Source organism: Giraffa tippelskirchi, chromosome Y (genome assembly GCF_054371585.1).
Source record: "Giraffa tippelskirchi isolate mGirTip1 chromosome Y, T2T-mGirTip1v1.2.pri, whole genome shotgun sequence".
NCBI classification, from domain to species: domain Eukaryota; kingdom Metazoa; phylum Chordata; class Mammalia; order Artiodactyla; family Giraffidae; genus Giraffa; species Giraffa tippelskirchi.
The window spans coordinates 26,296,269-26,323,855 of record NC_137290.1 but is presented as its reverse complement, the minus strand read 5'-3'; the positions used below and the strand labels follow the sequence as shown (position 1 = coordinate 26,323,855).

Genomic DNA, 27,587 nt, shown 5'->3' with positions numbered 1-27,587 from the left:
TTGGAGAAAGCAGTAGAGACACAGGGTTTTACGTACCAGGCACGGTTCTCACAGTTACACCTGTACTAACTTTACTTAATCCTCATGATGATTCTCAGAGAAGGCAATGGCACCCCACTCCAGTACTCTTGCCTGGAAAATCCCATGGGCGGAGGAGCCTGGCGGGCTGCAGTCCACAGGGTCTCTAAGAGTCGGGCAGGACTGAGCGACTTCACTTTCACTTTTCACTTTCAGGCATTGGAGAAGGGAACGGCAACCCACTCCAGTGTTCTTGCCTGGAGAATCCCAGGGACGGGGGATCCTGGTAGGCTGCGGTCCGTGAGTTGGACACGACTGAGCGACTTAGCAGCAGCAGCAGGATGACAATTCTATGGTGGGTGAGGGGACATTGTTATTCCTACATGTTGCAGATAAAGAAGCCAAAGCACAGAGAGGTTAAGCAACTTGCCTAACGTCACACAGGTGGTACGTGGCTGGGCTAGGATTGAGCCTTGGAGGCGGGTATTTGACATGCACAGTGCCATTTCCCTTTCTTCTTCCCTCTGGTTGGTTAGGATCTTCCCAACCCAGGGAATGGACCCGAGTCTCTTTTGTCTTCCCGCGTTGGCAGGCAGGTTCTTCACCGCCACCTGAGAAGCCCTTGATAGTTGAGTTAACTGCCGAGTCAAGAAGTTTAAATAACAGCCTGGAATTTGGGTTCTCTTGAAAAGTATCAGAGAATCTGGCAGTGCTTGGTCCACCACCACCAGCTGGCAGGAGCTTGGAGCGGCCGCCTCATTGCAACAGATTCCGTTTCTCCAGAGCCCCCATCACTCCCTCTTCTATCAATCGGCTGGATTCACTAATTCACTAATACTTCACTGGATGTCTTTGCCCAGCCTCTGCAGATATTAGATTTTCAGACTTCCAGGGAAGACAAATCATGCGTGTGTGGTTTTGTCTGTCTGTTTCTTTTTGTTTGTTTTTTAGGAGCCTAGCCATACTAATCTTTAATTCAGTCCTGCCCATGTTACCGAGGATGGCTGATTTCAGTTTCCTTCCTGTGTGTGTGTGTGGGCATGCTCAGCGGCCTCCGACTTTTTGAGACCTCGAGGACCGTAGCCGCCAGGCTCCCCTGTCCAGGGGATTCTCCAGGTGAGAATACAGGAGTGGGTTGCCATTTCCTCCTCCAGGATTCTTCCCGACCCAGCGATCAAACCTGTATCTCCTGCACTGGCAGGCAGATGCTTTACCACTGGGCCACATGGGTAGCCCCAGGACAGGGGAGGGATCCAGAAACTCAGCCTCACAGGCTGATGTTCCCTCACAGGCTTCACATTTTCCTTGTGGCTTTTGCAAATAAAGAAGTTTTCACATATTGAGACCTAGGGAAGCCATTCCAGCTCATACATGGGTTAACCTGATACTACATCAGCAGAATGATAATGAGGATTTAAATACCATTTCTTAAGACTGCTCCTTCCAATGCAGGGGTGCAGGTTCAGTCCCTGGTCGGGGAGATAAAATCCCATATGCCTTGTTACCAAACAAAACAAAACAAAACAAAACAAAACAAAACCATAAAAGAGAACCAATATTGTAAAACAAATCCAATAAAAAATTTAAAAAATGGTCCACATTTAAAAAAATCTTTAAAAGATAAATAGTGGTTCTTGAAAGCCAGATACCTACCTGAGTGAGTTCTTTTGCATATGACACACTTAATTCTCCCCACCACCCCAAGAGGCAGGACCCATTTTATCATTTCCCCTTTCACAGATAGAAAAACTGAGGCACAGAGGTTAAACAATTTGCCGAGGTCTCATACATGGTGCTGACGACGACTCCTGAGAGGCCCCTGAACACAAGGAGACAAAACCAGTCCATCCTAAAGGAAATCAACCCTGAATATACATTGGAAGGACTGATGCTGAAGCTGACGCTCCAATACTTTGGTCACCTGATGCGAAGAACTGACTCGCTGGAAAAGACCCTGATGCTGGGAAAGATTGAGGGCGGGAGGAGAAGGAGACAGCAGAGGATGAGATGGTTGGATGGCATCACCGACTCAATGGACATAAGTTTGAGCAAACTCGGACTAACTAAAATAGCGTCTTTTTGGCCTCCCTTACATGCATTGTACATCTGCTTCAATTATTTAGGAAAAGGGCACCTTCTAGGAAAAGGGACCTTTTTCCTGACAGGTGCCTGTGGACCACCAGGACAAAAGCGGGAAGGAGCGGCTCACGACCCCCGCACACCCCCGGTCCACACGGGTGCTCAGTTCGAGTGGTTAAAACTGCCTGAAACAAGTTTGTTGTTATCAGGGTTGGAGGACTGGAAATTCTGGCCTCACACCCACTCTGTGAGCCTAACGTCCTGGCATCACTGTCTCCCTGGTGGGGGGTCCCACCTGGGCCCCCACCCTCGCCCCTCCCCTCCCCTACCTGGTCCCCGCCCGGGCCCAGGTCTTCCAGGAGGCCGGACGTGGGGTTGACAGGAGAAAACCATGTTATAGTGCCAAGCTGCGGAGACACAAGGGCCTGGATGCCCGGGGGTGGGGGTAGGAAGGGCCGGGGGCTCGGGTCCCACCCTGCAGAATCACCAAATGCACAGTGACCCCCAGGCACGTGGTCACCCCTCTCCCAAACCCCCACACACTCATTGCTGCTCACAATGGCCTACTCACAAAACCCCCAAGATGGTGGCAAGTGACACTCTTTTGGAATGGGCACACACTTGCCGAAACACACCCCGCCTGGCCTATGTGTTGAGGATGGTCCTTACCCTTAAGGACGGACGCTCATCAGACCTTAAACAAATGGATTCCCAGCACAAAAGCTGAGAAATGCTGTGGGCATTTGGGTAGCTGGCACTTTGGGACTATTATGAATGGACCAGTTAGGAACATTCTTTATACATATGCAGGTATATATGTAAGGTTTACATACATATATGTGTGTGTATATATATATATATGATTGATTGGAAACACTGATGCTGAAGCTGAAACTCCAATACTTTGGCCACATGATGTGAACAACTGACTCATTTGAAAAGACCCTGATGCTGGGAAATATTGAAAGTGGGAGGAGAACAGGATGACAGAGGTTGAGATGGTTGGATGGCATCATCAACTGGATGGTCGTGACTTTGAGTCAGCTCTGGGAGTTGGTGGTTGACTGGGAGGCCTGGCGTGCTACAGTCTGTGGGGTTGCGAAGAGCTGGACACGACTGAGTGACTGGACTCAACTGAACGGATGTATACATGAGTTAACCTATAGTTTTGCAGGCAGATTCTTCGTGGGACCCCCTGAGCTATGCAGCAGGACCTTATGTATTTTTGTATATAGCAGTTTGTATCGGCGAATCCCAAAGGCCTAATTTATCCCTTCCCCTTCAAACCAGTCAATCCCTAAGGAAATAAGTCCTGGATATTCGTTGGAAGGACTGATGTTGAAGCTGAAGCTTCAATACATTGGCCACATGATGCGAAGAGCCAGCTCACTGGAAAGATGCTGGGAAAGATAAAAGGCAGGAGGAGAAGGGAGTGACAGAGGATGAGATGGTTGGATGGCATCACCGACTTGACGCACATGAGTTTGAGCAAGCTCCAGGAGCTGGTGATGGACAGGGAAGCCTGGCGTTCTGCAGTGCACGGGGTCTCAAAGAGTTGGAGTGAATGAGTGACTTAACTGACTGACTGACTTAGTCTTACGACATGCACAAGGTCATTCTCTGCCTAAATCTGTTTCTCTAAGTAACCAAACACAGAGGCCCCAGACCCTCCCCCCGCCCCTAATAATCAAGTTGCCGCGACCCTTCTGACGCCCGTGCTGGTGTCAGATGCGGTATGAACAACCTGACTCGGCCTTTGGCATGCGGAGGGGGGCGGGGCTTGGGGCTTGTGCGTGACTCCAAGCCGCTGAGCGCTGTTCATTCGCGCGCGCATTTGTGCACCGCATCCCGGAACATCTCCGGAGCCGGCTCTGCTCAGGCGCCAAGGACGCCCGGGGAGTTAGCCCGCCCGCCCGCCCTTCCCAGCGGCCCAGACCGAAGCGGGTCCCGAGGTCAGTCCTGCGGCCGCCGCTCCGCGGGGTCTGAGCCAGCAGGGCGGGGGCTCTGCGCAGGGCGAGGGGCGCGGGAGGGCGCGGGAAGGGGTCCCCGCGGGGAGAGTGGGGGCGCCCCGGGAGGAGGTGCGGGCGCGGGGGCTGCTCCCTGGGAGCCCCGAGACCGCAGGGCGCGAGGCGGGGGCCCTGCAGGAATCCAAGTCTCCCCTAAGAGCAATCTAGTCACTGGGTTCCTTTGAGCCCTTGGGCAACTCCGGGCCCCAGGATTTCTGGGGCCACTGGAAGGAGCGAATCCTGGAGGGGACAGAGGAGTAGGTCCCTCCTCAAAGTGGGGTGTCTGGAGGGCGGAGTGGCGGGGACCCCCTCCAGGACAGGTGGAGGGAGGATGCTGGTTCTGGTCCCCAGGTTTTGGGGGCGGAAGGGGCAGACCCGGGGACTTTGGGATTTGATGGAGGAGGAGGAGGTACGGGGGCTGCTCGCAACCTGGGAAGCCAGCTGGGTGTCAGGGGTCAGGGAGCTAATGGGCCGAGTAGAACACGGGAAGTGATGCCGTGGGGATGTTGTGGGGAGTCTGGGGGGCACTTTGAGGGGTACGGAGCAGGGGGGACCCTCTGGACGTGTTTGCAGGTGCGCTGAGATGCATCAGAGGCTTGCAGATGAGAAGGGGGCGTGGGAAACAGCTTTTGCACCTCCGGTGGTTCTGTGCACCTGCGTGGCTGCGGGTGGGGGCTGGGAGCACGTTTGGGGCGCCCGGTTTTGAGGGGCAGCCCCTGGGGGAGGTGCCGGGGCGAGGCTGAGAATGGGCCTGGGTGTCCGCCAGAGGGAAGTTGTGTTGAGGAGGGTGAGGGGTCATTTCAGTCTGTGGGTCTGCCTTTGTGCCTGTCTGGAAGGTGTGTGTGTGTGTGTGTGTGTGTGTGTGTGTGTGTGTGTGTGTAGGACTGCCTGTGAAGAGTGTGTGTGTGTGTGTGTGTGTGTGTGTGTGTGTGTGTGTGTGTGTAGGACTGCCTGTGAGGAGTGTGCTCAGTTCTGAGAAGCAGGCCTGCCCACCTGAAGGGTGGGGGTTTCTGAATTTCCCTGGACTTGTCTGCAGGTGTGTTTGTGTCATGAAGCCCTGATTTCTGCAGTCTGCATCTGAAAATGTGTGTTCCTAACAATTTTGTGTGTGTGTAACTGGTCGGCTGTTCCGATTGCTACATGAGAGCACTCTCCCACGTTGGTCCTGCGTTTCATGCACTTCCCAGGTCTAAGCCAATCAGGCACTTAGGTGCTCGGCAAGAGCACTGACCATAATTGACTACGTGCTTTGTTCTCTTCCCAGGTCCAAAATCTCCAGTGACTGGGTGGTGGGCAAGACACAGGTCCAGGTGGGCCGTGCATCTTATGTAGCTCTCTGGTCTCAGCCACTCAGTTTGCTGCCTGTGCCAGAGGGCAAAGTCTCAGGTGTGCCATATGTCTCTTCAGGGTAGCTGACCCCAGGCTGTTATGACCCTGGCCTATGTGAACTACCCATGAACCCAGGAATTCCTCATTAGCAACTGTCAACAAGCTTAGAGCTTGTAGATGTTTCTGGGGCCAAGATACCTGCAGCCTATTTCCTTCTGCCTCTGGCAGTCAGTCATACACATTCCTCTCCCTCTACCTGGAGGAAAGGGTCTTAAACGCTAGCCGGCCTCGTCTCCTTTGGTATTTTCTAGCGGACAGTCTTCTCTTCTGTGAGTGTGCCATGGTTCACTCTGTGGCCTTAGAGCCTTCTCGCAGGAAAGGTCCTTTTTACAATTTCTGTCTCTAGTGTTACCAGAGTTTAGGTTTCTTTGTCAGCTTAGCTCTGTCAGATTGTCCTCAGGGCACTAAACCCAGATTCTAACCATAGTGTGTTTGATACGTCCCAGGCCTCTCTCCCAGGCCCCACGTAAGATGGTGGACAGGAGCATCTGAGCCACTTCTTGGCTAGTAATTACATTTACTGTCATAATATGTGTTTCTGTTCTCTTCCCCCCTGGTTCTGTTTCTTCCGCTACTGACACCTATGAGAGAGAGCTTCCTATTTTGTGCAAATTTCTCCTCCTTTATGACTCCCTCTCCAAGATGGGTCTCCATCTCTAAAAACATTTCCTCTCTCTATGTTTCTTATTTTGCCCTACCTCCTTTGTAAGAGACTGGCTTACCTTTCTCCGTTTCTAGGGTCCATCAACATCGTTTTCAAATTGTTTTCTGGTAGGTATTCCATGCGCAGTTGATCCTTTAATGGATTTGTGTGGGAGAAAGTGGTTTGTGCCTCCTATTCCTCTAACATTATGAACCCCACTGTGACCCTGGAAATCCGTTTTATTAACTGAAATCTTGTTGTTGTTCAGTCACAAAGCCATGTCTGACTCTTTGTGATCAAGGACTCTCTGTCCCTCACCATCTCCTAGGGTCTTCCTGAGATCATGTCCTTTGAATGGGTGAAGCTATACAACCTTCTCCTCCTCTCTCACCCAAGTCTCCTCCTCATTTCATTGTTTCCTATGAATCAGGGTCTTTTCTAGTGAGTCAGTTCTTTGCTCAGGTGGTCAAATCTTGGGAGCCTCAGCTTCAACGTCAGTGACTCTAATGCACCAGAGTTGATTACCTTTATGTTTGACTGGCTTGATCTCCTTGCAATCCAGTGGACACTCACAAGTCATTTCCAGCAGATCAGTTTGGTGTTCTCGTATCTGTACATGTCTACTGGAAAGACCATAGATGTGACTCTATGCGCCTCCATTGGTCAAGTTATGTCTTCACTTTGTAACATGCTTTCTAAATTTGTGAGAGCTTTTCTTCCAGGGAGCAATCGTCTTCTAATTTTATAGCTGTCATCACCATCTGCAGTGAATTTAGAGCCACAGAAGAGGAAAACTGTCCCTGCTTTTGCCTTTTCCACTTCTATTTCCCATGAGTTGGTGGGACCAGATGGCATGATCTCACTTTTTTAAATACGGAAAATTCAAATGTACTGTTTACCCTATGTTTTCCTATCAACATTGATAATTATTGTTTTCTTGTAACGTGGTTTTCCCTCAGTGTTTAGGCTAAGAAATTATTTTCTAGGAGTATTCTTGATGATAGTTACTCACTATATATAATACTGCTGGTTTTACGTTTTGTGCTGGAGCATGTGTGCCATGTTTCTGTGACAACTGGGTGAAATGCTGACAAAATACACAGCCTATAAAATACCTCTGCATTAACATAATATATTGAGTCTGTTCTTGTTATCCAGTTACATTTTCTCTAATGTGGCAACTACGAAAATACAAAGGAGGGCAAGAAATGAGAGATATGATGTGGAGGGGGTGGCAGGAAGCTGAACCACTGTGGCATGAAGGGGGAGAAATTTGCATCATTGATTTGTATTGAAATATTTGGTACCAGAAGTTTAAAGTGATGAAGAAAAAATTACATACTGAATTATGGAGAAGTGACTTTGATGTATACAACATATAATTTCAATGTTCAGCTAGCCAGAAGAGCCTGATTATGATCTACGGACAGTGCACTGTGCATCTATTTTACCTATTAAGTGGGTAGCTGTTATCCCAAATCCAGCTAGTTGACCAGTGTGCATGTGGTTCAGACATGTTCCTATGTGACTTCAGACTTCATATTTAAAATTGCATCCAATGTGAGGATACCAACAGCTTTCTGAGAGCAATATCTTTAAGTAAATGAGAGTTGCAATTTTATGGGCTCAAGGTGTCCTCAGAAGTATGAACCCCATGTCTTATTACGTACGGAAAGAATTTTGGAAGATGAGCTAGATTAAGGGAGAGCCTTTCAGCAACAGGATCTGAATCATTCAGCCAGAAAGTTATTAAGTAATATTGGCCTTCCCAAAAAGTTCATTTAAGATCTTGGGGAGATATAGATAGATAGATATAGATATAGATATAGATAAAGGTATAGATATGTGTGTGTGTGTGTGTGTGTGTGTGTGTGTGTATGTGTGTATAGCTTTGTCTTGACAAAGCTAAATCTCTCCTAGTTTTGAACTGCGGCCTGAGTCTTAGCAGTTCCCCTTTTGCTGCTCTTAGGGACTGAACCAGCAGTGGCTTCTCTCAAACCTGCCACACCCCAGGCATGTTGGCAGACCCCACAGCGGAACACAGGAATGATTTGAAGGATTTTCGACTCATTGGCGAAGCAGTCAGCGAATTTCTCAGCTGGCGTGGTAAGTGGGTGATGATATGCCCAAAAAAGATAAGAATTAACTACGGGCCCAGGAGAAACATGGCCTAAGGACAAATTGGAGATTGTAGCCATAAAACCTCTTGTACTTTGTGAGTTACATAAAGGGATAGCCAGGTTTAATTATGTGGCTCAGTGGTAAAGAATCCACCTGTCAATGCAGGAGACGCAAATTTGATCCTTGGGTCGGGAAGATCTCCTGAAGAAGGAAATGGCAACCTACCCAGAAGTCTTGCCTGGAGAATTCCATGGACAGAGGAGTCTGGTGGGCTATATAGTCCATGGGGTCACAAAAGAGCTGGACACCCCTTAGTGACAAAACAGACAGCACACAGCTTCTGACAGGAGCCATCTTCTTAGCTCTGTGTCCCCTGGGGTTTTCTTAGTCTGACTCCTTAAAGCAGGGCGAGGGATGGGTTTTGAGCTTTTTTCCTCTGTGTTTGTATCATTGTGAACGGTTCTGGAACCTCAGTTCCTGCAGTTCATTGAAAGAGGATGGAAGATCTCTCAGTGATAAACGGCAGGAAGAGAGAGGAGCCCCTGAGTCAGTCAGGAAGGATGGATCACCACCCCATCCCTTAAATTTATGAATGGCCTCTGAAACATCCAATTCTGCGTGGATTGGGGTTTGAGGGACCACTTCTGATGCTATAGAAAGCAACTGGAGTAGCATTTATTCCATGAAGTTTGTGGAATTGTTGGGTCTCAGATGGCAGTGTTCCTATGAATGATACATTTATACTATTCCTCTGTTTCTGAAGTAGATCGTTTGTTTGGTTGTAGGTTTTTTCACTGTTTCCAGAAAGAATTTCATATATGCTGATAAAATGGAAATCAAGACAGTGAGAAAGATGGAAATATAAGAGTGAGAGATTTGGGGAAAGTTTGTATACAGAAATAAGTATATCAGTCTTCAGAATTAGCAAAGTCTGGCTTCCATTTTGGCCCTGAGCTTCCTGGCAGTCAAAGTGAAAAGGGAAAAACATATGAGTGCTTTAAAAGAGCTCATGATTCCCCCCTAAATAGAAAGCACTCCAGTTGATAAAATGAAGCTGAGATTTTCCTCTCACTGATGTCTGAAGGACGTTTCTCGAGGATCCTCTGAGTGTGGTGGGACTTTTACACAAAGGATGATTCTGAAAGAATAAGTCAGTTAGAGGAACTTCGCAGAGGTTGAAATCCAGAGCCACCTGAGGATGGTTTCGGTCTTGAAGAGTCGAGTTTGTGTCACTCTGCAGTCGAGCATCATTTCAAAGGTGTGCTTTCACTTACGAGTTTATTACGTGGTGGGTGTTTGGAGAGTGCTTGGTGACCTCCAAGTGATCTTCAGTTAGGAGTGCAGCTTATACACAGAATCTGAATCCTCAGATCGAAAGATGGCTTTTCTAGCTAGAGATCCCAGAGCAGACACTAAGGGAGCTCCCTTCAGGACCTTGACTCCACTTACCTGTGTCATATCAGTCATTTCCAGCCTTCTCTTAAAAAGTCATTTTTTAATGTACAAGACTGCGACCTAGGTCTGATATAAGTAGGCTAGTTGGGTGAGGTCGCTTTTGGAGTGTAGACATTTAAGAAATTCACTTCTTTTTTGAGAATACAGGTGATTATATACTCCCAAATTTTTAGGACAAATGGAAATTTCCATGGCCTTTCCTCTCCCTCCCCATCCCCACTCAGTAAACCATCCATATCCTTTAGAAATTAAAATGTTTTGTGTCTAAAAGAAAACCCCCCAAGAGTGTGTCAAGCCTGGAATGTTTTCAGATTGCATAGTCCTCTTTTGATGTTGTTGTTGTTTGTTTGTTTGTTTGTTTCTTCGTTCGGAAAAGAGCTCCAATGGGACTCTTTCAGAGCAGTAACCACTCTACAAAGCCAGCTGTTTGCTTTCATGAGATGAGAGTTAGAAAGGACCTTTTTGTGTTTGCCTTTTGCCCAAGGAGGTATCAGGCTAGCTAATCCACAAGGACAGTATATTTTTTAATCAAATGGCAGTAAAGAGAGGAACTGAAGTTGATTTTGCAGGTTAGAAGCCTTGCCTGAGGGATCTTTACCTTTTAGAAGGGCCAAGCTCAAAGCCACTTCTGCCCCTGCAAGGGGAAGGGGCAGTGGCTGTGACAGATATTCGAAAGGTTGTCCTGGGCAAGGATGGGGGCTCCTCACTCTAGGTAAAGATCTTCTCCCAGCCCCACCTTGGGTTCTGGCCCAGGACTTTGGCTGAATTCTTCCCCAGAGAAGCAAGAGGGCCGGGCAGTTGTGTAACCACCAAGACATCCCCACCCCAAGGCAGAAAAATCAGCCTGTCAGCACTGTTTTCTTTTCACACCCCTTGGTTTTCCCAGAGCCACAGTTAACTGAACATTTCCCCTAGAATAATCAAGAACTTATGTCTTTTCTGGGTGACAGAAATCTAAAAATGACAGGCATGAAGTCATGCAGTGGAAGCATGCTGAGCCCCTACAAAAGGTGTTGTCATTAAGGGCTTCCTTGGTGGCTCAGATAATAAAGAATCTGCGTGCAATCCTGGAGGCCCAGGTTTCTTTCCCTGGGTCGGGAAGAACCCCTGGGGAAGGAAATGGCAACCCACTCCAGTGCTTTTGCCTGGGAAATCCCATGGACAGAGGAGCCTGACGGGATACAGACCATGAGGTTGCAAAAGAGTTGGACCCGACTGAGCAACTTCACTGTCACTACTTATTATTTGATGTCCAGGCACATCGTCTGAGATCAAGGATGCTGACTTGCACCCGTGTTTTTTGTGTGAACCCGAGGGAATCCTCTCTGGGGATGCATGTTCATCTCTCCAGTGCCTGGGGCCCCTGCAGTCGTAACGGACCCCCTTCCCCTTACAGATGAATATTCATGTAGTCACCCCCTGTCCGCTGCTCAGTGCTTCTGCCTCTAACCTGCCTTCTGGCCAGCCCTTCTCACTGCCTGTCCTCCCTCACCAAAATTCTGCCTATTCCTGGGCATGTCTTGGCTAAAACTGTTCTCTTCCAAATTTTCCCTGCTGCCTGTTGAAATCCTGCCCTCCACCCTCATAACCCAGTTCCTCCCAGTAGATGCACCCCAAAAGGCAGCGTTTTTCAAACTCTAGTCACTCGTGGTCATTATTTTTGTCATTCCCAAGACCTGCTCGTACAATTATTGCCATAGTATATTTTTTTATCTGAAGCAGCAGCTCTTAAAAAAAAAATTGAATTCAATTTTGGACTTAAACTTGACTACCACACTGTAGGTAAAACAGTATTTTGTGCTGTGCATAAAAGATGCAAAATGGATAACTGCAGTCAAAACAAAAGCAAGGCTTCTAAATTCTCCATAAATACCATTGTGCTGGGGATGGTTCTGTCCTTGGTGTGGAGTTCCCTTGAGTGGTAGGTGTCAAGGCTGCCAGGACCACACTGAGACTCTTCCAGAAGGAATTAGAAGAGATGAAAGAGAATACTCTTCGTTCTGGGTGATTCATTGTTATTCAGTGCTTTGGCCATTGGGAGACTGTCTGGTTCCTTGGGGTACATGCTCTGTAGGTTTCCTGTCCAAGAGAAGGATTCCTGTTAATGCCCTGAGGGACTTTGGCTAAGTCTTTCTCAAAGTGCTTACTGAACTCTAACTTTGTAAAACAAGGTACTTGCAGTGATTCTGTTCATCCAGTGGGTCATCAACTAGCAGGTTGGCCACTCCAGGCCAGGGGCTGGGTCATGTTGGCCTCAGTCCACCAGAGGGCTTGACAAGTATCTCACATGTGAGCAAACCCACATTTGAGTAACCCAAGGAGCCTGATGTTTGAAGCTAGCACATGCTGTAGTGGTGGCCTAAGCATATAAAGTGTGAATGTGCCCATTCACGGGGAGGCCCTTGGCATGGCAGCCTGGGATGGTCACCTAGAACTCACTGGCCTGGAGACCTTGCAGGTCAGCCTGAGTCCCATCTACTTTCTGTTTTGTTTTTTCATGTGTTGGCTCTCATCCTAGGTAGAGCTCCACCATCCACAACAGCGGGCAGCCGGTCTCCCCCGGAAATGCCGGTCCTCACCTGCTCATCCTCCCAAACTCCCACGGCTGGGGTCACGGCCACCAACAGCACCATCTGCACGGTCACGGCCCAGCCACCACCACCACCGCCACCAGCAGCATGAGAAACCCGGTGAAAAAGCAGAGGCCAGTTTTACCGAAGGAGACTGCCCTGGCCATGCAACAGGTTGTGTGGAACTCATCAAGTAAGTTTCAAACGTCCTCCCAAAAGTGGCACATGCAGAAGATGCGGCGCCAGCAGCAGCAGTGGCAAAGCCAGGAGCAGCAGCCTCAGTCTTCCCAGTGGACAAGATACCAGAACAGACAGGCTGTGAAAGGTACAGAGCCTCCTCACTCTGCACTCCATGCCACCAGCTCCTTTTTTGCCACATGGACAGGAGAAAAATAGTCTTTGTATTATTTGTATAGTTCTCCTTGGTTGCCTGGACGCTGTATCCTGGAGGCTGGACACATTCCATTTGGCATTATTTTTAAAAATTACTTTGCAGCTTGCCTTTGTATTTTTTTTTTCTTTTTTTTTAATTTTATAAACACTACATACATATTTTCTTAGCACGGGGGGAAATGAATGTCTAGACACACAAAATCTCTTGTCTTGATTGACTTTATATTTCATTCTCTACCCTTTCTCAGAGGTATTGTTAACCATAAGATCTTTTTCTAATCCATGTATGTGTACATATATTTGTGTGTGTGTGTGTGTGTGTGTGTGTGTGTATATCTATCTGTCTTCATAAAAGTATTATTTACTTTTCTATTTTTGAAAACATAAAAATGGTACCTTCCTTGCCTTTTTCTCCCCCCACCCATCAGCATGTTTTGGAGGTCCATCCATGTCAATGCATGTGGCTCTCCTTTTTTCTTTTGGACTGCTGGGTAACATTCTACAGTTTATCTAGTAAAGTATTCGCCTACAGATAGACATTTAGGTTACCTCCAGTTTTTACCTGTTGTAATCAGTGCTACAATGAATGCCTTTGTATAACTTTCCTTGTGCATGCCCGTGAACCCCTTGACATTTTTTTTTGAAAGAGTACAGTATGAGAAGTGCATAGTAAAGGATACCTTAATAACTAGGGATTAGTCCCCCCAGTGCAAGAAGAGGAACCATTGCTGAAGAGCAGAATGACAGCTCCCAGCATGAGGCTCCCTCTGGGCTGATGCAAAGCAGAACAAAGTGCTGATCTGATGGGTACTGGTTTGTCCATCTCTCATGAGACCTGGTACAGGTCTTGTTTCATGGGAAAACCTGCATTGAGATCCTTCATTATTGTGCTCCTTGATCAAAACTCTTACATAACTGAGTGCACTGTGGTGAGTAGAACTCTTAAGAGTTACAGCAGGTTGCGAAATGAAAGAATAGGCATATCTTGAACTGGCCCCCAGTGAAACTCTTCAAAGACTGGGATGGAGGAAGACCAAAAGATTGGACACAGAGTATGGGAGTACAGCCGGATTCATCCTGCTGTCTGAAGAGTTGCTAGGGCAGAACCGAGTCTGGGATCTTACAGGTTGGGATGGCCTGTTCCAGGCTCCTGACTTCATAGCCCTAAGTATAATGAGCCTTCAAGAGGAACTTGGGAGCTGGCAAGAAGGAGCTCATTGATGGTATGGTTCCTAATTCCCAGATTGTCTTGTTAAAGATAAACGAAACTGGCCGCTAGTTGAAGTACTTAGGATAGATCTTAATCTGCTATTTACTATTGCAGTAGGATAAAAATGTCCAGCATAAAGTGAAGTCAACTCCAATGTGTACACAGGGGACTGGGGTTTTAAAGGGCAAATTTGAGAATAGGGAGGGGGAATCATGGGAACTCTATAGAGTCAGAAAACGACAATTTTACAGAAGGTGGGGAGGGGGTGTTGGTCCATGTGAAATGTCTGGGTTTGCTAACTCTGATACTTCTTAAAGGTAGGCCTCTGCCCTCCATAGAGACTGGGCATGGGGCCCTATCATTATGTGTTGACTGGAGCAAATAGGCAATTCTATTGGCAGCCTTGAGTTTTCTTAGGCGGGGACTTTAAAGGGGTGGGGGTCATCCTAGGGATGCAGCCTTGAGCTGTTGGAAACTGTGTAAGTCCTTAAAGACCCAGGTGGAGGCCTTGCTGAGAAAGGGCTCCATGGAGCCTTGCTCAAGTATGGCCAATGGGAGAATCTTTGTCCCTTGAAAGCAGAGAAACTCGAACAGTGTGGATTGGGTCCTGCTCCCACCACAGCTTCCAGGTGGGACAGCCCTGCCCAGGCAGTGGGGTGACCAAGAGCCTTTGCTTTTCCAGCTGTCCAGCAGAAAGAGATCAGACGGAACCCAACCACCTCCACCGTCACCCTGGTGACCAGCACCTAGTCATCGCCCCTGGTCACCAGCTCAGTGTCCACGAGCACCCTTGCATCTTCGGTCAGGCCTGCGCATCGCCACCGCTTCAGCTGATGTCGCCGCAGACCTTGCCAAGTACACGAGCAAAGTGAGTGCCGTGGCTGGATAGGAGAGGACCAGCCTTGGATCTTTCCAGGAATTAAACGGGACCAGGAAGTGGTGGATGTATTTTATTGAAGTATAGGTGATGTACTATGTTGTATCAATTTCTACTGTATAAGAAAACGATTCAGTTATATACACGTATACATCTTCATATTCCTTTCCATCATGGTTTATCACGGGATATTGTTTGTAGTTCCCTGTGCTATACAGGAGGACCTTGTTGTTTATTCTATGTATAATAGTTTGCATCTGCTAATCCCAGATTCCCAGTGTGTCCCATCTACCACTCCAGCCCTCCTCTCTACTTCTCTCTTAACTTGCCAAATGCTTTTATGCTCATGTTGAATTTGGGCAAGTAAAGCTTGCAGATCTCCTTGCTGTCAGATGAGAGTGCTCTGGAGTGATGTTCAGGTTCACGTCTGTAGAACCCAGGGAGTGAAAATCACCACCAGAATTGCAGCTCTCTGGGGAGTCCCTTCTGCACTCTGCTGGGGCCTAGAACAGTAATTGACACATACTTGTAGAATGAAAGCAGGTTGCTGTCTAACTTCTCATTGGGCTTCTTATCAGTAACATTTTTTTTTAATACGTACAGTTTTTAAAGGCTTTATTGAATTTGTTGTAATATAGTTTTATTTTCCTTCTTTTAAAATGTTTTGGTTTTTTGACTACGAGGCATGTGGAATCTTTCTCCCTGACTAGGGAATCAAACCCATACCCCCATATTGGAAGGAAAAGTCTCAACCACTGGGCTTCCAGGGACATCATCACACCCATTTTTATAAATGAGTGCACTGAGATCTGGCCAGGTCACACGGCTTGTCCAGGGTCACGTAATCCATGAATGTCTAATTGGCATTTGAATGGTAGCAGCCAGGATCTAGAATATCCTCGTGACCTGGCTTTGAGCTTACTTGTGAATTCACACCAGGCCTGTTGACCACAGCTGTCCTGTGTCCACAAACTGATTGTTCTTACATGTGGCTTTTTAAAGCAACCCCGCTTAAGAGTCATTGTGGCTAAAGAGATAAAATCCAAGCCTTGGGGTTACGTCTTTTATTTAGTATTTCTCTTCCCCCATTTTGAATAAAACAAGAATTTTTATCGAGTTGCTGAGTTTCAGAACAGGAAGGGTTCAACTCGTAGGTATGGTTGCATTCTCAAGGTTTTTATCTTACCTGTTCATCACCTTGAACTAGGATTGGCTTCATATTTTTATTGATAGTGACTTAACAGAAGTAAAATTAAGTCTAAACTCACCAGATCCTGTTCTTCAAGGCTTGAAGCCCAAGTCCATCATCATTCTGTTAAAAACAGTGATTAGCATGAAAGTGTTAAAGAATTAATGCATGCTTCCCTGGTGGCTTGTCAGTAAGAATCCTCCAGCCAATGTAGGAGACATGAGTTCCATCCCAGATTGGGGAAGATCCCACATGCCCTGGAGCAACTAAACCCGTGCACCACAACTCCTGAGCTTGTGCTCTAGAGCCTGGGAACTGCAACTACTGAAACCTGTGACTAGAGCCCATGCTCTACAACAAGGGAAGCCACCACATTGAGAAGCCTGGGATCTGCAACTAGAGAGTATCCCTCATTCACTGTAACTAGATGAAAACTTGTGAAGCAACAAAGACCCAGCACAGCCAAAAATAAATGCATAAATAAAATTATATTAACAAAGGAATTAATGATACCACTTGGAGCCTATCTCCCTAACAAGAGCTGTTGTAGAATTACAAGGGAACTGAAAGAGGGTAATTTTTAAAATTAACTGATTTCAGATGTTTGGTATTGCCCAAATGGCTTAAAAAGAAAAAAAAAAAAAAAAAAAAACTTATCTATCTGGCTGTTCCAGATGTGCAAATTCTTAGTTCACATGTGGGATCTAGTTCTCTGACCAGGAATCAAACCCAGCCCTCTGCATTGGAGGTGCCGATTCTTAGCCCAATGGACCACCAGGGAAGTCCCTCCAGATGGCTTCTTGTTTGCTTGCCATTGGTTGGACTTCTTGTATCGCCCTTCATCGATTTGGTCCAAGTCATCTATTTACAGATGAGAAAACTGAGGCTGCCACGTAACTCTGGCTAGCGTTCACACCAAGCCAGTGTTCTCCAGTCCTGTAGCCATTTTTATTCCATCTCTTATAGTTCTCCCCTTTACTTGTGGAACAAAATTGAGGAATGAACTTTCTGATAGGCATTGTCATTGCAGTTAAGAAAATGAATACAGCGACACAGTTTTGGAGCTGGTGAACTTGCTCATGTCTGAGGTGACCCAGAGTTGTAGACCCAGATTTCTCTGTTTCGGCAGAAGGGCTGTTCTTATTAATGTTGAGTTCCTTGCTATATTTGGAAGTGAGAATGAAGGTCAGACCACAGACTGATGATTTCTTTGAAATGAAATGTAACTATGGCATTAGTAAAGTATTGACTTTCATCCACTTTCTAAAGTTTTCTCATAGAGCAACTTTGTTTGTATATTTTAAATGGACGTGAGTAGGGAGGCCCCTGCAGTATGACTGACCATAAAGCCCAAAGTGTTTTTGCTGGCAGCCTCCCCCTGTGGTCTCTGCAACAAGGGGGAGAACCAATATTTCAACAGATACTTTATTCATTATCCGCCTATTTTGGGGGTGAATTGGAGGTTACTCTTTTGGGGTTGGTAGCATCTTTATGATTACATGTTCACGAGAATTCCTTCTTTTGTGAAAATAAGAAAACAGGTATTTCTTGTTTTATTTTTTATTTTTATTTTCTCCAGATGTTCAAGCTGGTTTTATTTTTTTTATTTTTTTTTACTTTACGATATTGTAGTAGTTTTATGAACTCCTCACCAGGTACTGAACGACAGTCGCCAGTTTTCTCATTTGATCCTTGTACACACCCTACAAGGGGGCATGTTTTTATCCTTGTTTTATGCATGGGACTCAGAGAGAGTTGTGGAGGATAAGATATAATTGCAGGAACAAATCTCAGGCATCAGGTACAAGGGTGCTCTTTGTCCTATTTTCTTGCTGAATTGGAGCAAACTGCATAGCACAGGGGTGTCTTGGCAGTGACTGGGCCAGATCTGAGACCTGGTTTGGTCTCCTGTCCCCTCCTGTCCCTGCTGTGATGTGGGAGGGCTCAGCAGGTATGTGCCCACTTAGGTCACCACAGAGCATTGACGAGAGTTCCCTGTGCTGAACAGTAGGTTCTCATGAGTTATCTATTGTATACAATGTAGTGTATATGTACACTATGTACGTATGTCAGTCCCAGTGTCCCAGTTTGAATCTCCCCACTCCCCCATCCCCTCCTTTGGTAGCAATAAGTTGGTTTGCTACATCTGTGACTCTGTTTCTGCTTTCCCAGTAAGTTCATCTCTGCCATCTTTTCAGATTCCACATGTAAGCAATGTTGGACAATATTTTTCTCTTTCTGTCTTATTTCACTCTGTTTGACAGTTTCTAGGTTCACCTACATCTCTGCACATGGCACTGTTTCATGGCTTTCTAATGGGTGAGAAGTCCTCCGTTGTATATATGTACATCTTCGATATCCATTCCTCTGTCAATAGATATTTTAGGTTTTGTCTATGTCTGGCTATTGTAAATATTGCTACAGTGAACACTGGGGTGCATGCATCCCTTTGAATTATGTTTTTCTCCAGATACATGCCTAGGAGTAGGATTGCTGGGTGACATGGTAGCTCTATTTTTAGTTTTTTAAGGAACATCCTTAGAGTTCTTCTTAGTGGCTGTACCAATTTACATTCCCATCAACAGTGTAGGAGGGTTCCATTTTCTCCACACTGTTTCCAGCATTGGTGGTTTGAGATTATTTGATGATGGCCATCTGACTGAGGTGAGGTTGACACCTCATGTAGTTTTGATTTGCATTTCTCTAACAATTAGTGATGTTGAGCATCTTTTCATGTGTTTGTTGGCCATCTGTAAGTTTTCCTTGCAGAAAGGTCAATTTAGAACCCCCCTATTTTTGGTTGGAATATTTGTTTGTTTTTGTTTATTTGTTTTTATATATTGAGCCACACAAGCTTAATTCCTTTTGGAGGTTAATTCCTTGATGATTGCTTCATTTTCAAATTTTTATCCCAAGGGGAAGGTTGCCTTTTTGGGTTTTTTTTTTTTAATGTTTCATTCGCTGTGTACAGATACATTTTAGATATATGTAAGCTAGAAAAAGTCTCAAGGAAGTTCATAACCTGAATTGTTTCTCTTTTTGTCTTTCAGATGATAGATGCAATAATAGGCATGATGATGGAAATATATAATAATCTAACTATTGGAGGTGCAGAATCTTAGCCAATGGACCACCAGGGATGTCCCCCCAGAGGGCTTCTTATTTGCTTGCCATTGGTTGGACTTTTTGTATCACCCTTCATCGATTTGGTCCAAGTCATCTATTTACAGATGAGAAAACTGAGGCTGCCACGTAACTCTGGCTAGCGTTCACACCAAGCCAGTGTTCTCCAGTCCTGTAGCCATTTTTATTCCATCTCTTATAGTTCTCCCCTTTACTTGTGGAACAAAATTGAGGAATGAACTTTCTGATAGGCATTGTCATTGCAGTTAAGAAAATGAATACAGCGACACAGTTTTGGAGCTGGTGAACTTGCTCATGTCTGAGGTGACCCAGAGTTGTAGACCCAGATTTCTCTGTTTCGGCAGAAGGGCTGTTCTTATTAATGTTGAGTTCCTTGCTATATTTGGAAGTGAGAATGAAGGTCAGACCACAGACTGATGATTTCTTTGAAATGAAATGTAACTATGGCATTAGTAAAGTATTGACTTTCATCCACTTTCTAAAGTTTTCTCATAGAGCAACTTTGTTTGTATATTTTAAATGGACGTGTGTAGGGAGGCCCCTGCAGTATGACTGACCATAAAGCCCAAAGTGTTTTTGCTGGCAGCCTCCCCCTGTGGTCTCTGCAACAAGGGGGAGAACCAATATTTCAACAGATACTTTATTCATTATCCGCCTATTTTGGGGGTGAATTGGAGGTTACTCTTTTGGGGTTGGTAGCATCTTTATGATTATATGTTCATGAGAATTCATTCTTTTGTGAAAATAAGAAAACAGGTATTTCTTTATGAACTCCTCAGCAGGTACTGAACGACAGTCGCCACTTTTTCTCATTTGATCCTTGTACACACCCTACAAGGGGGCATGTTTTTATCCTTGTTTTATGCATGGGACTCAGAGAGAGTTGTGGAGGATAAGATATATTCGCAGGAACAAATCTCGGGCATCGGGTACAAGGGTGCTCTTTGTCCTATTTTCTTGCTGAATTGGAGCAAACTGCATAGCACAGGGGTGTCTTGGTAGTGACTGGGCCAGATCTGAGATGTGGTTTGGTCTCCTGTCCCCTCCTGTCCCTTCTGTGATGTGGGAGGGCTCAAGCAGGTATGTGCCCACTTAGGTCACCACAGAGCATTGATGAGAGTTCCCTGTGCTGAACAGTAGGTTCTCATGAGTTATCTATTGTATGCAATGTAGTGTAGATGTTCACTATGTACATATGTCAGTCCCAGTGTCCCAGTTTGTATCTCCCCACTCCCCCATCCCCTCCTTTGGCAGCCGTAAATTGGTTTACTACATCTGTGACTCTGTTTCTGCTTTCCCAGTAAGTTCATCTCTGCCATCTTTTCAGATTCCACATGTAAGCAATGTTGGACAATATTTTTCTCTTTCTGTCTTATTTCACTCTGTTTGATAGTTTCTAGGTTCACCTGCATCTCTGCAAATGGCACTATTTCATGCCTTTTTAATGGGGGAGAAGTCCTCCGTTGTATATATGTACATCTTCGGTATCCATTCCTCTGTCAATAGATATTTTAGGTTTTGTCTATGTCTGGCTATTGTAAATATTGCTACAGTGAACACTGGGGTGCATGCATCCCTTTGAATTATGTTTTTCTCCAGATACATGCCTAGGAGTAGGATTGCTGGGTGACATGGTAGCTCTATTTTTAGTTTTTTAGTGTTCTTCTTAGTGGCTGTACCAAATTACATTCCCATCAACAGTGTAGGAGGGTTCCATTTTCTCCACACTGTTTCCAGCATTGGTGGTTTGAGATTATTTGATGATGGCCATCTGACTGGGGTGAGGTTGATATCTCATGTAGTTTTTATTTGCATTTCTCTAACAATTAGTGATGTTGAGCATCTTTTCATGTGTTTGTTGGCCATCTGTATGTTTTCCCTGCAGAAATGTCAATTTAGATCCCCCATCAATTTTGATTGGAAGATTTGTTCGTTTTTGTTTATTTGTTTTTATATATTGAGCCGCAGAAGCTTAATTCCTTTTGGAGGTTAATTCCTTTTTAAAGATTAATTGCTTGACAGTTGCTTCATTTTCAAATTTTTATCCCAAGGGGAAGGTTGCCTTTTTGTGTTTTTCAATGTTTCATCGCTGTGTACAGATACATTTTACATATATGTAAGCTAGAAAAAGTCTCAAGGAAGTTCATAACCCGAATTGTTTCTCTTTTTTTCTTTCAGATGATAGATGTAATAAAAGGCATGATGATGGAAATACATAATAATCTAACCATTCTAAGAACACTACTGGAAGCACCATAGCTCAGGTAAGAGATGACACATGTCATTCTTGTTTTTTGTGTGGCTGGTATATGTTTCATGTATTTAAGTTTTTAAGAATTGGAGTAAATTGCTTTACAATGTTGTGTTAGTTTCCCCTGAATAACAGTGTGAACCAGCTCTACGTAAACATGTGTCTCCTCTTTCTTGAACCTCCTTCCCAATCTTCATTCCCTGCTTTCTCAAGTTTTTTTTTTTTTTTCTTTTTTTCTGGGCTGCTGTGGAGGAACCCTGAAGAAATTCTCTAGAAACCCCTCTCAGGTTCTGGCTCCAGTCACCAGGCTCAGTGTGCCTTGGTGGTGGTGTTGAGGGTATTTCTTAACTTGGCCAGGAAGCTGGTGCTGTGGAGACACGCCCTGCTCTGTGTGATCACCTCACTTCTAATCAAACAGCTGAAGCCACAGCAGGACCTGTTGACCCACGGGTGAAACCAGAAACCAGTTATTTTGGTCCCATGTCAAATTGGCTCCTCTGTCGTCTCCTGAAGTTGGGACTTCTTTATTCCAGTGATCTTGGTGTTCGAGAGGTAGTATCCCAAGATTTCTCCATTTAGGTGATTACTTAGAGAATAGAGTGGTTAACACATTGAAATGTCCAATTACGAAGTGACCACTTATTTTTTTAAAGCCTCCTTGAATTTTCTTCCTGGGATAATGTCAGTGCAAGCCAGCTGCAAACGTGTCTCTAGGGGAAATGACAAATAGCAGGACTTGTTGAGATCATTGAAAAGTCGTGATGGAGAAGTGAGGGGAACCCCGAGTGGAGCCATTGATGTGAGAGGACAGTCAGAGTGAGGCTGGCACCCAGAAAAAGAGGGGGACTACTCCAGGAAGATGCCTGATGGGCCTTAAACAGGGAACCGTGTGCTTCAGCTGTTTTTTCCTTTTTGGCCACCCTGAGCGGCATATAGGATCCTAGTGCTCTGACCAGGGATTGAACCTGTGTCCTCTGCATTGGGAGCATGGAGTCTTAACCCCTGGACTTCCAGGGAAGTCCCAAGAGCGCTGTGTGCATGTAAAGATTTCAAGGAGTCCTGAGGGTAATCCGTGAATCTCTCTAGGGATTTTTGCTATGTGACCATCTTCATGATTACACTGGGATGTCAAACACAAAGTCCAAATGCTGGTTTTTGAAAAACCTCCTCTCCCTCACCCTGACCTGTCCCCCTGCTTCATTCTTTTTTGTTCATTAAATTGATGTGCAGTTACCAGAAAACTTGTGTCTTGATAGGTGTCAGAACAGTCCAGATTTTAACGAGGTAAAATGCAGCCCTCTTCCACAATTAGATACATCATTTCTGCAGTGATACACTACAGTTGTTCCCACTGTGTTTGATAAATCACGATTTCTCAGCCTTGAAGTTACTGCCATTGGCGCCAGATGTTTTGCTGTGGTGAGGGCTGTCCTGTCCGTCTGGGAGGTTGAGCAGAATTCCCACTCTCTACCCTCTGGACGCCAGAAGCAACCCAGAATGCCTTCAGGCACTGCAGTGTCGTAAACAGAGGAAGTGGGCAAAAGTCATCCCAGTTTATAACCGCGGTGATGTTTAAACACTGTCAGTGGCCTTCTGTCAGTTCAGTTTGGATGTATATTTTCTTCTCTCCAAATGAATTTGGCCCCAAATATACTCCTCCTCCCCTTCACCCCAAATTCCTTATGGTTTCCAGAATGCTTAGGCTTTGGGATTTCAGGTGAATGATTATGGCCCTCACCCAAAACTTCACATCAGTGATGAAATTAAGCTGCTTTTTGGATGTTTCAGTTTTATTTTTTTTTAGGCCAAACTCCTGCTCAAAGCTTTAACATATGGTACGGCAGAAAGTGAAAAGGAACTAAAGAGCCTCCTGACGAAAGTGAAAGAGAAGAGTGAAAAAGGTGACTTGAGGCTCAACATTCAGAAAACCAAAATCACGCCATCCGGGCCCGTCTCTTGATGGCAAATGGATGGGGAGAGTGGAAACAGTGGCTAACTTTCTTTTTCTGGGCTCCAAAATCACTGCAGATGCTGATTGCAGCCATGAAATTAAAAGACGCTTACTCCTTGGAAGGAAAGTTATGATCAAGCTAAACTGCATATTAAAAAGCAGGACATCACTTTGTCGACAAAGGTCCATCTAGTCAAGGCTATGGTTTTTCCTGTGGTCATGTATGGATGTGAGACTTGGTGTAAAAAGAGGGCTGAGTGCAGAAGAACTTATGATTTTGAACTTTAGTGTTGGAGAAGACTCTTGAGAGTCCCTTGGACTGCAAGGAGATCCAACCAGTCCATCCTAAAGCAGATCAGTCCTGGGCGTACATTGGAAGGACTGATGCTGAAGCTGAAAGTCCAATACTTTGGCCACCTGATGCGAAGAGCTGAATCATTTGCAAAGACCCTGGTGCTGGGAAGGATTCAAGGCAGGAGGAGAAGGGGACGACAGAGGATGAGATGGTTGGATGGCATCACCGACTCAACGGACACGGGTTTGGGTGGACTCCTGGAGTTGGTGATGGACAGGAAGGCCTGGCGTGCTGCGGTTCATGGAGTCGCAAAGAGTCGGACACGACTGAGTGACTGAACGGAACTGAAGTCTCTTATGTGTGAACCTTCAAGTTGGGAATTTTGAAAGACATGAATGTTTGCATGTCCAATCCTGTAAGTTAGTTCACATCTCTGGTGTACACTGTCACCCGCACACATCCTCTACAATCATTGTGCTTTGTGTGCTTTACTGTACAGAGTGCAGTATTACAGTATCTTTATTTCAAGCCCAGGATGTCCACAAGCAAGCATAAAAGCAGTGGTGATGTAGCTGGTACTGTACTATATAGCTGATTGTGTCAGTTGGTTGCTTAGGCTAACTTTGTTGGACTTCTACAAAGAAATTGGACTTATGAACGTGTTCTAGGGATGGAACTTGTTCATATGTAGGGCACTCACTGTACTATTTACTTTGAAAATCTGGTCTTCTTTTTCACCTTAAATGGCTTTTACTGGCGCATCCCTTAGAAAAGATGGACCACTTGTATTTGTTTTTTTTAAGCAGAATTTCTCATGAATTTGAATTAACCCACTGGCAAGCAACTGGGGGAGGCCAGCAGAGACCAGGCTTCCCGCCCTTTGACTCAGCACATGACATTTACCTCATCGTGATAGCTGGAGCTTCCGAGCCCTATTGGCAAAAGGCACCCAGATGCACTTTGTAAGCCTTTCTGCTTCCATACAGATCCACAGGCTGAAGATTGAGGTACAAAGGAGAAACCAGAATTAAAAGAGACACGTGTACCCCAGTGTTCATCGAAGCCCTGTTTATAATAGCTGGACACGAGCTATTAGCTAACAGATGTCCATGAGCAGACAAATGGATAAGAAAGCAGTGGTACATATACACAATGAAATATTACTCAGCCATTAAAAAGAATACATTCGAATCAGTTCTAATGAGGTGGATGAAACTGGAGCCTACTATACAGAGTGAAATAAGCCAGAAAGAAAAACACCAATACACCATACTAATGCATATATATGGGATTCATAGAGATGGTAATGATAACTCTACATGCCAGAAAGACAGCAAAAGGGACACAGAGGTATAGAACAGTCTTTTGGACTCTGGGAGAGGGCAAGGGTGGGATGATTTGCGAGAACGGCATTGAAGCATGTATATTATCATATGCGAAACGAATAGACAGTCCTGTTTCAATACATGAGACAGGGTGCTTGGGGTTGGGGCAGTGGGATGACCCAGATCGTTTTTTAGCATACCTGTCTCCAAACACTGCATGGGTCATGCCCTACATGACATAAAAATTCATTTTGTATTCATTCTGCTAAATTGTGTTTCAGTATTGGCACGTCCCATGGACTATTTTCAATGTACTTATACTAAAAGGTAATTCATTGTTTATCTGAAATTTCAATTTAAGTATTTATCATGTATTTTACCTGCGATGCCCCAGTTTGGGGGGGTGTGTTTAACCTCTTGTGCTGTCTGCTTTCCCATCCACAAAATGAGCAGAATGGTGAAACGTGAGGATTAAATAGAATTAAATGCATGTCAAGTGTTGAGAACACAGTCTGGCCCAGACCCATCGCTGTTGGTGGCGGGGGGTGGGTCAAGAGGCCTCCCCGCCACCGTCTCCCACCCACCTTCCCTGGATCACTGTCTCTGACCCTGGGACCCGCCAGCCTGACCTCTGACCTCTGATCTCTCCCCCATCAGTCCAGGGCCTCGTTCTGGGCCAGGTTGTCTGGGGGAGAGAAACCCTGCGGGAGGGAGAAGGCCCCTGGGTCACCGAGCAGCTGAGGCACAGGGACAAGGTGCTGGTCAGTGGGGCATGTGGGATTCAGAACTGGGGCAGCCCTCCAGGACTCTCAGAGCTGGGACGACCCCCCAGGAATGGGGTGACCCCCTGGGGGCCTCTCACGCACTCTGGCTCTCCGTGACGTGCTCCAAGCAACTGGGGCACCTGGGGCGCCCAGAAGTTTATTCAAAAGAACCGAGAGCCGCAGGCGGACACACCGCCCTGCAGCCCCAGAGGGGAAGACACAAGAGCCGTGTGCCCACCGTCCCCTCCGGCTGAGCCTGGCCACCCAGCCCCGGCGCCTCCCCCGGAGGCCGCCCCTCTGACCCAAGCTGCCCTGTGCCCACCGCCCCCGCCCACTGACCCCGGCCCACCCGGGCCTGGCCCCTCCCCCAGAGGCCGCCCCTCAGAGAGGCACCCGGACCCCCCAAACCAGACACGACCCCCCAAAGTCCCTGGAGGTCGACAAGCCCATTTCCGACGGCCGTAGTTAGCAGCACATCATCACAGCCGTCCTCCGAGGACCTCCATATGCCTCCAGAAGTTTCTCTGCCCCTATTTGTCCCAACAGGCTCCCCCCAGAGATAATTTCTCAATCTTCTCTTTGGTCAGGGCTGTGCCTGGACCCGTGATTCCCACCTGACCTCTCCTGTGTCCTGCACCAAGTCCCGCCTCCTCCCCCAAACTAACAAGTCCACAGGTCTGTCCCTTGTGCTCCCTAAAACCTGGGGACCAGGACCCAGCTCCCCCTCCGCTGTCCTGGAGGGGGTCACCGCCATCCCCTCTTGCAGATACCCCAGCCTCCTCTGCCCACTGCAGTCGTGGCTCCTCCCGGTGACCCCAGAAACGCTCAGACCTGGGGGAGGCCAGGAGGCTCAGAAGGTGAGATGGCCCTCAGGGAGGCCTGGTTCCTCAAGGGGCGCCACCGCCCTCCCCATTGGGTCTCAGTGGCCCCCAGGCCACGCCCCTGCGCCCCACTCCCCAGGAGGCCCCCGCACATCCTCCCCGGGTGCCCCCTATCCCACGCTCCCCGCGGAGACCCCCGCAGCACCATCCTGCCCGAACGTGAAAGGTGGAGACCCTTCAGGACCGTGGCCAAGGAACTGACCTCGAGACTGTCATCGCGACCTGGGTCTTCCACCCTGGGCGTAGGCGGGATGGGGGCCCCGGTGCTTTTGCTTGATGCCCGGACAGGGCTGGCTCTCGGGATGCCCGTGGAGCCTGTGGACAAACGTGAGAGAATGAATGCGGCTGGGTTGCGCCGTCACACAAGGCCCCCGTCCCCGCCCCCAACCCCCAAATACTAAGTCAAGTGGTTAACAGGGTCTCTGACACCCGCACAGGTGTCGGAATGTTCACCGCAATTCCGTTATTCGTGGGGAAGGTCCTGGGCCTCTTCCTCCAGGAAGACCCCCCAGCCTGCCAGCATCACTGTCCCTCTTATGAGCTGTCCCTACTGGACCTCAGCGCATGGCCCCTCCCCCAGCGCCCCTCCCCCACTGTGGGGCCAGGCCTTCCTGGGAAAGGCACAGAGGCTCCAGCTTCAGAGACCCAGGGGTGGGGGTCCTGCAGGATCACAGACACACAGTGACTCCCTCCCGCGAGCTGACCCCCTGCTCGGGACTCACAGGGGGACACTCTCAACAACTCCCAGCCACACCCCTGGACCCAGAGCCCCACGTGTGCAAATGAAGACACACTTTGCACTTGTAGATCCTGAAACACACGCAAATGGGCAGTAACACATCGTGAGGTTCAGGAACACTCAGGCACATGCGCGCGCGCTTGCACACACACACACAGACGTGCAGATACACACAGCTTCAAACACTGGGCACTTCCAGGCACACACACTCAGGACACACATATTTGCACAATTCGATCTGAAAGGACACTCTAGGGGACACCCAGACCACCTCTGTCTGACACCCC

General features: G+C 46.9%; 1 long non-coding RNA gene across 1 annotated transcript; it reads left to right on the top strand.

Annotated features, from left to right (window-relative positions):
• The first annotated feature begins 3,970 nt into the window (after window positions 1–3,970).
• Window positions 3,971–22,586, top strand: LOC145537812 (uncharacterized). Its single transcript, XR_014076434.1, has 6 exons — window positions 3,971–4,049; window positions 8,105–8,241; window positions 12,234–12,606; window positions 14,567–14,752; window positions 21,273–21,358; window positions 21,598–22,586. It is a non-coding gene; the product is annotated as an uncharacterized LOC145537812 (long non-coding RNA).
• The last annotated feature ends 5,001 nt before the right edge of the window (window positions 22,587–27,587 follow it).